The 12,715-nt window shown below is 43.8% G+C and overlaps 2 long non-coding RNA genes across 2 annotated transcripts in view; both read left to right on the top strand.

The window, feature by feature from the left end:
• The first annotated feature begins 1,989 nt into the window (after positions 1-1,989).
• LOC311119416 lies at positions 1,990-6,379 on the top strand. Its single transcript, XR_014611970.1, has 2 exons — positions 1,990-2,102; positions 5,340-6,379. It is a non-coding gene; the product is annotated as an uncharacterized lncRNA (long non-coding RNA).
• Positions 6,380-9,934: 3,555 nt separating this feature from the next.
• LOC311119415 overlaps positions 9,935-12,715 on the top strand; it is a 21,526-nt gene continuing 18,745 nt past the window's right edge. Inside the window, exon 1 of the long non-coding RNA XR_014611969.1 lies at positions 9,935-10,022. This is a non-coding gene — a long non-coding RNA (uncharacterized lncRNA). The remainder of the gene's footprint in view (positions 10,023-12,715) is intronic.

Raw genomic sequence — 12,715 nt, 5'->3', positions numbered from 1 at the left:
TCTCATCACCCACTAGGTCAGACCCTGTGCATCACCCACTAGGTCAGACCCTGTGTCATCACCCACTAGGTCAGACCCTGTGTCATCACCACTAGGTCAGACCCTGTGTTATCACCCACTAGGTCAGACCCTGTGTCATCACCCACTAGGTCAGAACCTGTGTCATCACCCACTAGGTCAGACCTGTGTCATCACCCACTAGGTCAGACCCTGTCCCATCACCCACTAGGTCAGACCCTGTCCCATCACCCACTAGGTCAGACCCTGTCTCATCACCCACTAGGTCAGACCCTGTCTCATCACCCACTAGGTCAGACCCTGTCTCATCACCCACTAGGTCAGACCCTGTGTCTTCACCCACTAGGCCAGACCATGTCTCATCATCACTAGGCCAGACCCTGTGTCATCACCCACTAGGTCAGACCCTGTGTCATCACCCACTAGGTCAGACCCTGTGTCATCACCCACTAGTCAGACCCTGTGTCATCACCCACTAGTCAGACCCAGTCTCATCACCATAGGTCAGACCCTGTCCCATCACCCACTAGGTCAGACCCTGTCACATCACCCACTAGGTCAGACCCTGTCTCATCACCCACTAGGTCAGACCTGTGTCATCACCCAGTAGGTCAGACCCTGTGTCATCACCCAGCTAGGTCAGACCCTGTCTCATCACCCACTAGGTCAGACCCTGTCTCATCACCCAGTAGGTCAGACCATGTCTCATCACCCACTAGCCAGACCATGGTCTCATCACCCACTAGGTCAGACCATGTCTCATCACCCACTAGGTCAGACCATGTCTCATCACCCAGTAGGTCAGACCATGTCTCATCACCCACTAGGTCAGACCCTGTGTCATCACCTAGTAGGTCAGACCCTGTGTCATCACCCAGTAGGTCAGACCCTGTGTCATCACCCAGTAGGTCAGACCCTATCTCATCACCCACTAGGTCAGACCCTGTCTCATCACCCACTAGGTCAGACCCTGTCTCATCACCCACTAGGTCAGACCCTGTCTCATCACCCACTAGGTCAGACCCTGTCTCATCACCCACTAGGTCAGACCTTGTGTCATCACCCAGTAGGTCAGATCCTGTCTCATCACCCACTAGGTCAGACCCTGTCTCATCACCCACTAGGTCAGACCCTGTCTCATCACCCACTAGGTCAGACCCTGTCTCATCACCCACTAGGTCAGACCCTGTCTCATCACCCAGTAGGTCAGACCCTGTGTCATCACCCACTAGGTCAGACCCTGTGTCATCACCCACTAGGTCAGACCCTGTCTCATCACCCACTAGGTCAGACCTTGTCTCATCACCCAGTAGGTCAGACCTTGTCTCATCACCCAGTAGGTCAGACCCTTTCTCATCACCCAGTAGGTCAGACCCTGTCTCATCACCCACTAGGTCAGACCCTGTCTCATCACCCAGTAGGTCAGACCCTGTCTCATCACCCACTAGGTCAGACCCTGTCTCATCACCCACTAGGTCAGACCCTTCCATAGATATTTATAACATGATGTCCCTGTTATTGTCTTCTTGTCGCTATTCATTATCCAAGACAATCTCTGAACTGTTTTACTGTTTTCATCCCTCTCTTCTCTCTGTCTCTCTCTCTTCTCACTGTCTCTCTCTCTCTCTCCCTCATAACCTCCCCTCTATATGTCTCTCTGTCTCTCTCTCTCTCTCTCTTTCTCTCTTTCTCTCTTTCTCTCTCTCTCTCTCTCTCTCTCTCTCTCTCTCTCTCTCTCTCTCTCTCTCTCTCTCTCTCTCTCTCTCTCTCTCTCTCTCTCTCTCTCTCTCTCTCTCTCTCTCTCTCTCTCTCTCTTTTTCTCCCTCTCAGTATCTCTCTATCTCTCTCTGGGGAAAAAGAATAAAAAGGCCCACCATGTTTACTGGACGTATTCCATACTCTTTCTTTCTTTTCATTCTCTCTCTTGTTCTCTTTTGTCCCTCTGTCTTATTGTGTGCATGCGGTGTCCAGGTGTGAGGAGAATTGCCTGAGCTGCGATGGCCCCGGGACGACCTGCGGCAAGTGCAAAGATGGCTACAACCTCATCAGCAGAACGTGCATCCTGAATGCAACCTGTAACAATGGTGAGTGTGTGAAAGCTTGTCGAGGGTCACACGAAAGGCCTGAAATACACACACACACACTTTCAGACACACACACACACACAAATAGCGGTGGTGACACATAACCCAACAGTTCTTTCTCTGGTGGGATGACAATACAGAAGACTGTGTGAATTGTGTGAATGCAGAACAGATTGGCGCGGGGTGCTAAAAATGTCATTGCTGCGACCCCTGTGTCACACTTAATCTCTTTCACCCTGAGTGAAGTAAGTGGTGGTTCTGAAAGGCCTGTAATTGCCATTAACAAGTTCTTTGAATTCTCTCTCGGAGCATCAAGTTGCATCCCAAATAGCACCCTATGGGCCCTGGTCCAATGTAGTGGACTATATAGGGAATAGGGTGCCATTTGGGAGCCAGATGCAGTACAGTAGCTACCGTAGCTCTTAGAAGCTGCTTTCAGCTTTCAGCTCTCACAGCCAGAACCAACTGCTTGGTCGTTATTGTAATAACTAGTTGGTATTTTTACCGCCATGTGAAAATGGACCATAACTGAACCGAGCAGAGGCATTTTCAATTGAATGGGCTTTGTCCCCTTTCTGAAGTGCATGGTGGTGGTGGGGCTTTGGAGCTGGGGGTACTATTTCATACAGTAGGTATTCATAATGGATCGTGACAAGTGTCATTTTAGAAAAAGGGCATTTTATTCTCGCTAGGAAATGTTAATTAATTGAACATTTGCGATTGGTTGACAAAGGTACCACGCGAACAATAGATTTGCTTGAAAAATAGGATCGTTTTTCTTTGATATGATATTCTCATAACAACATCACATTAAGATGGTTTGTCGTTTTTAAGTTGGACGACATTCATATGACACGGTGATGATGGTATAGAATAAGATATTTAAAGGTAGTGTTAAAGTGTTGTATCCAGACATTGGTTTGCTTTCCCCCTGACTTACAGTAACACTCTACTGATGCCCTTTGGCTGTTGGGAGAGAGTCAGTCAGAGGGGAGTTGGGAGAGAGTTGGTTAGAAAGGGCAGTTGGGAGAGAGTTGGTTAGAAAGGGCAGTTGGGAGAGAGTTGGTTAGTTAGGGCAGTTGGGAGAGAGTTGGTTAGAGAGGGCAGTTGGGAGAGTTTGTTAGAAAGGGCAGTTGGGAGAGAGTTGGTTAGTTAGGGCAGTTGGGAGAAAGTTGGTCAGAGAGGAGAGTTGGGAGAGTTGGTCAGAGAGGATAGTTGGGAGAGAGTTGGTCAGAGAGGGTAGTTGGGAGAGAGTCGGTCAGAGAGGGTAGTTGGGAGAGAGTCAGTCAGCGAGGGGAGTTGGGAGAGAGTTGTTCAGAGAGGATAGTTGTGAGGTTGCCATGTTCGTGAGGTTGCCATGTTCATGAGGTTGCCATGTTCATGAGGTTGCCATGTTGGCCCGCTTTATGTCTAGCCTGCCCTGGCATACCTGCCAGTTTCTGCATTCTACAACCCTAACGGCCCGTCCAAAAAGGCACCCTATTCCCTATGTATGGCACTACATAAGGCTCTGGTCAAAAGGTCAAAAGTAGTGCACTAAATAGGTAATAGGGTGCCATTTGGAACACAGCTGTACATCACTGCCTTGGCAAGACAACAACAAGTTGTCTCCAGTGGAAACTGGCACCCAGGCTACTTTAACTGTATGTCTGTATTCTGAGGTAAAGAATGAATGAGGAATAGTCTAGCTCTGCCTTGCTAAGCCACTATCCGGGGGAAATAGAGCTGTAAAGTTGGATGTTTCTCATACTGTAGGTGGCTATCGAGACATCTTGTGAAATGTTTGTTTATTCTGTTTTTACAGGGGCGGAGTTCATCCAATTGGATGCACTCAGCAAGATATTGGAAACTTACCTAAATAGGAATAGACGCACTGCCTTCCAGACTTGGGTTCAAATACAATTTGAAATCTTTCAAAAACGTTCAGCATTTGCTCTTGCCTGCCCGGTGTGCCAGATGGTCAGGGTTTACAGTTTTGGGACTATTCTATTGGTTGATTACACCAGGCAAGCTCAATCAAGCACAGATAAAGTATTTTAAATGATTATCGAATAGTATTTGAACCCATGTCTGCTGCCTTCTGCAAACCTCATAGCACTTTCACCAATACTTTTTTGAAAGAAACACCCCTACGTTTGTGCCTTTTAGGAAATGTTTCACGTTCAGATTCTCTCACAGTAAGTTTTAGTTACTTTCAGTTGTTGTGCCCCGCGGGGTGCTCGCTTGCTCGGGTCTCCAGGGGTGTTTCTCAATTGCGTCCCCCAGGATGTGGAGGAGGGGATGTGATTTGGGTTTGAAAGAGCAACTAGGGCCCATGGCTGCAGCTGTAGCAGCCTGTGAGCTATATAAGGGAGGGAGCGGGGAGAGAAAGGCTATGGGCCCTGGTCAAAAGTAGTGCACAACATAGTGAATAGGGTGCCAATTGGGGTGCACCGAAAGCATTGGCAGAGCAGCAATAACGTTGCTATGAGTAAACAGTGCCTCTGTATGGCCTCACCAGGGCCTCACCAAAGCTCCCATGGAGGTATGTAAGAGGGAACAGGGTTGGCCCGGGGTCTGGGGACCTATCTCTGGTTAACAGGCTTGGAGGTGGAGGAGAGGAGGGAGGAGAGGGGTGAGCGTAACGATGGAGGGAGGAGAGGGGTGAGCATAACAGTGGGGTGAGGAGAGGGGTGAGCGTAACAATGGAGGGAGGAGAGGGGTGAGCGTAACAATGGAGGGAGGAGAGGGGTGAGTGTAACAGTGGAGGGGGTGAGGAGAGGGGTGAGTGTAACAGTGGAGGGAGGAGAGGGGTGAGTGTAACAGTGGAGGGGGTGAGGAGAGGGGTGAGTGTAACAGTGGAGGGGGTGAGGAGAGGGGTGAGCATAACAGTGGAGGGAGGAGAGGGGTGAGTGTAACAGTGGAGGGGGTGAGGAGAGGGGTGAGTGTAACAGTGGAGGGAGGAGAGGGCGTTTTTGGGAAAGGGGATTTGTGTAGTAGTAAAGGGTTGGTGTAGTAGTAAAGGGTTGGCACAGGAAGTTTGTATAGGGGAAGGAAGGAAAGAGTGGAAGAGGACATAGCTGTGTGGATCATCTCTGAACAGGAAGTTTGTATAGGGGAAGGAAGGAAAGAGTGGAAGAGGACATAGCTGTGTGGATCATCTCTGAACAGGAAGTTTGTATAGGGGAAGGAAGGAAAGAGTGGAAGAGGACATAGCTGTGTGGATCATTTCTGAACGCTCTTTCTCTCTCTCTCTAGCCGACGAGGTGTTCTGTGAGATGGTAAAGTCCAACCGGCTGTGTGAAAAGAAGCTGTTTCGCCAGTTCTGCTGCAGAACCTGTCTGATGACCGGATGAGAACCCCAGAGAACCCAAAGTGTGGAACCTGGAGAGGAGCCCAGCGTGGAACCCACCACTTCCTCATCCGCTGTACATTTCCAAACTAGCTAATGTCTGTGTTTGAATTAAAAGAAAGAATGAATAGGCCTTCACCAGGGTTGGTTCACCAGGGTTGGTGACCAACCCTGGAACACGCACTATTCCTCCCATCAATTTTACCCCGCAAAGGGTAGACTTGATTTTCATACAATATATATTTTAAAGTTGTCTGTTTTATAAAAAACTACATACAGTATGTAACATGTATAAAATGTTTATTTTTTATTCCAAGGCTGCATCGTTGTAAAGTACGGTACTTTTTACGACTACACATGTTAGTCGATAATTCTCTGATTGAACCACTGTTTTTTGTAAGTGAATCGGTCACCTGAATAGTATGAACTGGTTGATAAATAAACAGCATCACTCAAAATCGGGATCGTATTTATAAGGCACCAAATGGAATACGACAAACTGAAACAGGGAGGGACTACTTGAACTTGTTTTCGTTTTCTGTTGTGTGCCCTACCGATTACGACCCGGATCAACTTTTTCATACTTAAGATACAAACTTCCTCACAAAAAAATGGTCTATACTGTATAAGGCTTTTAGCTTTTTATAAAGAAATGTGTAAAACAATAAAATACTGTATACGGTTTTACATTTTAGCAGACGCTTTTATCCAGAGCGATTTACAGTAGTGAGTGCATACATTTTCATACTGGTCCCCCATGGGAATCAAACCCACAACCCTGGCACTGCAAGTGCCATGCTCTACCAACTGAGCTACACAGGACCATTATGGTACACTGTAACATTTCAAATGCTGTTGTACATTTTAGAATGTGTATTTGATGTTTTAACATTAGTTTTATGTAAGATCAGAAGAACGAAATAAAAGACGTACATTGTGTATGATATCTTGTTGCATAGAAATGTTTGACACAGGCTTTCAAACCCACTAAAACTTCAACCTGAATATGACTCTTATCAGATCTTCAAACCAATGACAAAACAATACAAGGAGTTTGTGAAGTCAACATTGTTAAGTTGTGTCCAAAGCCTCAGGCCTAGATTCAAACAATTCAGCGTGTTTAGCCGATGTCGGAGGTGGAAATGCGTTGGAGCTGTCACAACCACAAATAGCTTCCAGTGTTATACCTATCGCAGACATTGCCATTGGAGTCGCATAGACGGGTTAGCTGACAACGCCACGAAAACAATGTGCGCGCTTCAATGGGGCAGAAGTCTGTGCGTTGTTGTGATTCTGAATGGCCAGTTAGCTAGCAACAATGACAGGAAGCTGCCATGTGGGGAATCGTGGGTGGCTTGTTTCAGCTCGTTGTATATTGTTATTGATACCATGTTGTTTTGAGGTGACTGGTCATGTCTAAGCTCATATGACAAAAATCCGCTAGCTAGCTAACCAACAACTGTAACAATGTATCTGAGAGACAAGAAATGCTCATTGTGCAAACTGATTTATGTTTTTTTTAAACATTGTGGACGAAATATAGTTTACATGTAAACAATCTAAGCCAACCCCGTCTGTTTTTCCCCATGGTTGCACACCGGTCGGTTTTGTTGCTAAACAACCAACCTGTCTATTAGCAGAAAGCCCATGCAGCACAAGTTGAACACTGGAATGTGTGATGTAATCTTCACCTTGATAAGGCTGATATAGATCCTTATTATTTTGTTGAATGATTTTCAATTTAAGTGTAATTTCTATATAGCATTATATTACACTATATACACTTTCTCGTTCTGAACTTCTAAGGCGAGTGGTAAGGGTGTGGCTTCCTGACAATAACTACATGAGCAACCGCTCACCGATTTGACAGCTCTAACGCAGTTACACCTCCGACATCGCATAAAAACAATGATACGCTATGCAATTGTCGATTGTCGCAGGATAACGCTGAACTGATTGAATCTAAGCCTCAGTTTTCACCAGCATGACTTAAACATAATTTCATTTAGCTTGGCACATTACAACGCGTTCTCTAATTGAAAACACCTTGCAGTGATTTCACTTAATCTCTTGCCCTTGACATTTGCATACCTTCTTATTAACACGTTGGTTTAAATACGATTTAGTGTCATGTCGAAATTCTTATCACTCCAGGGGGTCTGATAACACCATGCTCTCTGGAAACCTTAATGTTCATTTGAGCTTTTTCAATCTAATGCTGACTTCCCACACAACTATGTCTGATGTTGCAACCTTTCAAAAATTTCCTGTGGTAACTCTGGTAAATTTACCACACAGTCAAGTATTCCTGTGGTACTTCTCCAGTGGTAGTCTTGTGGTACTCTGGGCTATTCCTGTGGTACCGGACCTATGGTATTCTTGTGGTGTCCAGACATTTTGTGGTACACTACATGACAAAAAGTATGTGGACACCTGCTTGTCGAACATCTCATTCCAAAATCATGGGCATTAATATGGAGTTGGTCCCCCCTTTGCTGCTATAACAGCCGCCACTCTTCTGGGAAGGCTTTCCACTAGATGTTGGAACATTGCTGCGTGAACTTGCTTCCATTCAGCCACAAGAGCATTAGTGAGGTCGGCCACTGATGTTGGGCGATTAGGCCTGGCTCGCAGTCTGCGTTCCAATTAATCCCAAAAGTGTTCGATGGGGTTGAGGTCAGAGCTCTGTGCAGGCCAGTCAAGTTCTTCCACACCAATCTCAACAAACCATTTCTGTATGGACCTCACTTTGTGCACAGGGGCATTGTCATGCTGAAACAGGAAAGGGCCTTCCCCAAACTGTTGCCACAAAGTTGGAAGCACAGAATTGTCTAGAATGTCACTGTAGGCTGTAGCGTTAAGATTTCCCTTCACTGGAACTAAGGAGCATAGTCCGAACTATGAAAAACAGCACCAGACCATTATTCCTCCTCCACCAAACTTTGCAGTTGGCACGCTACGTGCTTCAGCACTCGGCGGTCCCATTCTGTGAGCTTGTGTGGCCTACCACTTCGTGGCTGAGCCGTTGTTGCTCCTAGACGTTTCCACTTCAAATAACAGCACTTACAGTTGACCAGGGCAGCTCTAGCCGGGCAGAAATTTGACAAACTGACTTGTTGGAAAGGTGGCATCCTATGGCAGTGCTACGTTGAAAGTCAATGAGCTCTTCAGTAAGGCCATTCTAATGTCAATGTTTGTCTATGGAGATTGTATGGCTGTATGCTCGATTTTATACTACTGTCAGCAACGGGTGTGGCTGAAATAGCCGAATTCACTCATTTGAAGAGGTGTCCACTTACTTTTGTATATATAGTGTATTTTGGACCATTTTACCACACATTTGTTATTGCTGTGGTACAAATCATGTGGTTTTGTGTGATAATTTTAGTTTTTTAATGTGGTAATTCTATGTTCTTTTGTGGTTAATTGGTGGTACCACATGGTATGTTAATTTTTGCATTTTACGTACCTGAAACTGATCCTTAAAACGCAATTCACAAATATGTGAGGCAACTCACAAATTAATGAAAAATCACAAATACGTAAATACATGTGCCATGATCTATTGAATTGATGTCAAGTATGCCTTTTAAAAGTGAAATATTCTTAATTACATTTGAAACCTGGGCTCCAGACAAAGTGTTTAATGAATAAAATAAACAGTAGTTTGTTTTTTAACAAGTTTATTGTCTTATTTCTCCTGAAAGAGACTGTCTTAAGATAATTTAAGATTTGAACGGTCCAATTTGTCTAATCATACTCAGAACATGATATTGAGATACCTATTAGCTACATTTTGTGGATTATTCTGTTTAGGCAGTATTGTACCACAGGAATAGCTTGCCTTTGATGATTTCTGTCAAATACTGCAAGATTACCGCCACATTACCACAGAAAAATAAAACACTTAAATTCTTGAGGTACATTATCACTCAATGTTTTTATTCTTGTGGTACGGTACCACATTACTTTTATTCTTGTGGTACGGTACCACATGACTTTTCTGTTGTATTCCTATCATACCGTCAGGTTTTAATTAACATTTTACTGCAGTGGGCTACATCAGGGTCACACAGAGTGTTTCTTGGTAGTCTTAAACAAATCTACTTTGAAACAAAAGTATACACCGCACACACATGGTTATGGGCTTAAAAAAAAGAAGACACCTGTACCATGTCAGATATAGAGTTGAAATGTATTCCATTTTTAGTTTGCATCCCAATATTACACTTTATATGCATCACAGAAGACTGAAATATAACAAAACCGTTTGACATAGGAATACAAGAGTTGCTGTGTTTTTCGTTGTTGAAATAATGTTGATTAATTATGAAATTATGAAAAATATTAATAACATTCCACCCATGAGGCCACAAGTGGGCGATTTGATCATTTGGCTGCATGAAAGGGCAACGATTCTTGTGGTACTTTCTGATGTACATTTAAAGTACCACATGAATACCACAGGACATTTTTGTAAGGGAATTGCACTGTAAGCCTCAACATGCCATTGCTTTTTAAACTACATTATTTTATATGGAGCCACTTAGCCAAAGACTTGTCATCTTTTTGACAGCACAGCCAATCAGGTGAGCCAATCTAAACAGTTGTTAGTTACTTCAATCTCATTGATGGTCTTTACATTCTTCCTCATTGTATTGCTAATAGTATTCAATGCTCCCGCAGAGGGTTCTTTTGAAGATAACACCCTTTCTGTCTCCCTACATGATGCCATTGTCGTCTATTGCGATTGTCATCGGCTGTGGCATACAGAAAGACTCGGACAGAAAAGTTAAACTTTTCCATGAGTCTTATTTCAATCTGTTTGGCTTTATGGATACCCTCGTCACCCACCCACCATGTGGATTTCACCATTCCTGCTACTTCGGGAATATCATGTCTCAAGGCCAAATCCTAATTTGAGATCCACGCAAGTTTCAAATGCACGTTGGTTTGCAATTTCGTCATGTAAAAACGGGCGCACTTGTATTTTCCACCCCTTATGCCAGGGTCTGCAATTTACCTGACTAATCAACTCGCTTGCGCTGATGTGGGAGGGGTGGCAATATTTGAGGTGTTTCATTAAAAACAAGCGCAAAAGTGACAATTTCATGCAGCACTAAAGGGAAGTTTTAAGACCCACCAAAAGCAGGTCTTAACGTTAACGCAGTTGGTAATGACATGGATTTTAAGAGCGGAAGTGCAGCCTATCCAGCAGTGACGCACAGTGCCCAGGGAACAAGGGATGTGCATTTTGTGCCTGTGAATCTTGTATTTAGAAACATAGAAAACCGATTGCCCCCTAATCAAGGCTGGTTTAGCCCCCTAATCAAGGCTGGTTTAGCAGCTTCGCATAGAATATATTTGTATCCTGGCCATGCATTAGCCAAGTAGCCTATATGAATAAAGGGGTTTTAAATGCCTAAGTGCCGTGAAAGATTTTGGAGGTTTTTGCCCTCTAAATATATTGCTTTTTCATTACTCACAATTCACATACAGTACCTGCATACTTCATTTCACTTGTTCAAGTAGGCTATCCATCCCAATTTTCAGAGAGCGCCCCTCTTCAGATTACCAAATACGCACTCCTCCAAACTATTCAGTCCTCCTATAATGCCATATCAACTGCCGATTTTTGGGAGAATGTGCATTGCACATAGGCAATGATACAATTGACAGGATGTTATGCATAAAGATATTTAGGCCTACGTTTGTACAGAGTGCCATGGAACAAGATATGCGATTTATGATATAATGTTTCTGACCCCATTCTATTTAGAAATATTGTTGTTGTTTTAAAAAGCAATGAAGGCTGCTTTTTTGTCCCGCCCAATAGAGGGGTTGATTGTTTATCAACAAAAACGACACGCGCGCAACCATGGGGCAAAACAGGTGAGGTTGCCTTAGATTGTTTGCAACATGTAAGCTATAGTTCGTCTCCAATGTTTATTGAAAACATAAATACATTTGCACAATGACAATTTGTTGTCTTTCAAATACATAATTACAGTTGTTGGTTAGCTAGCGAATTTTAGCCATATTAGCATTGACATGAAATCAGTCAAAACACCTCAAAACAAGCCATGGTATCAATAACAAGATGAAACAACCTGAAACGAGCCACTTAATATTCCCCACATAGCAGTTTCTTGTCATTCTTGCAAGCAATCTGGCCATCCAGCATCACAACAACAGGCTGACTTCTGCCCCATGGAAGCGAACACATCGTTTTAGTAACATTGTCAGCCAACCCATCTACAAATAGCAGCCCATCAATAAAGGGTTTGGCTCGTGAGATTGCTTGGAAATGAATATTAATCACCAAAGCTTTATTAAAAGGTCAAGTTTGGGACTAGTAAAACAGGGAGCATTTTTATCATTATTTTAGGTAGAACCTATTATTATTTAGGATGTGCTTAAAAGCCTCCATAGTCTACCTTAATTATGCCCACGGGGAGCAACTATGGTGCATGTAACTATATATAGACATAGCCCATTTAAAACAAGTTGTTTCGTTTTGATTAGAATTTGATCTTGCTTATTGACAACATTTGGCATGTCCATGGCTGAGACATAATGCAATTTACAGTAGGCCTAGCCCCTATATAAATCGGTCATTTAGCAGACGCTCTTATCCAGAGCGACTTACAGGAGCAATTAGGGTTAAGTGCCTTGCTCAAGGGCACATTGACAGATTTTTCACCTAGTCGGCTCGGGGATTAGAACCAGCGACCTTTCGGTTACTGGCACAACGCTCTTAACCACAACATTACCTGCCGCCCCATGTCATATCAGTGCAAATGCTATGTTTAACAATATATTTTCATATTGAAGCCATGCAATTAGGCTTCTTATAATGTTGACTGCAAATATGTTCAACATATTTAGCAAAGATGGGATAGGCCTTCATGCATCTTGTTATTTTGTTTCTGCAGGCTATTTAACAAACTAGGCTATATATGGACTAACATTCAAATTGGGGTTGATAACAACTCAATACATAAAATACTGTAAATACACTACTTGAAGCAACCACATATTTAGCCATGGACCACTTTCTGATTGACCAGTGAGGGGTCATGCCTTGACACACATATAACTTGTTCATTCATCAAAACTCAGCCCTTTTACGCCACCATCAGCTACTGCGCCCATAACTCTGGTTGTGAAAATAGCACAAATATTTCTGACACACCACTGAATTTATAGCAATACCACCAGTGCTACGATTTACCATTGTACTAGATTTGTTCAAAAAGAGCCCTCAGACTTTTGCATAAAT

Source organism: Coregonus lavaretus (assembly GCF_964263955.1).
Source record: "Coregonus lavaretus genome assembly, contig: HAP1_SCAFFOLD_1822, whole genome shotgun sequence".
Taxonomy (NCBI): Eukaryota; Metazoa; Chordata; class Actinopteri; order Salmoniformes; family Salmonidae; genus Coregonus; species Coregonus lavaretus.
This window is presented reverse-complemented; position numbering and strand designations above follow the sequence as displayed.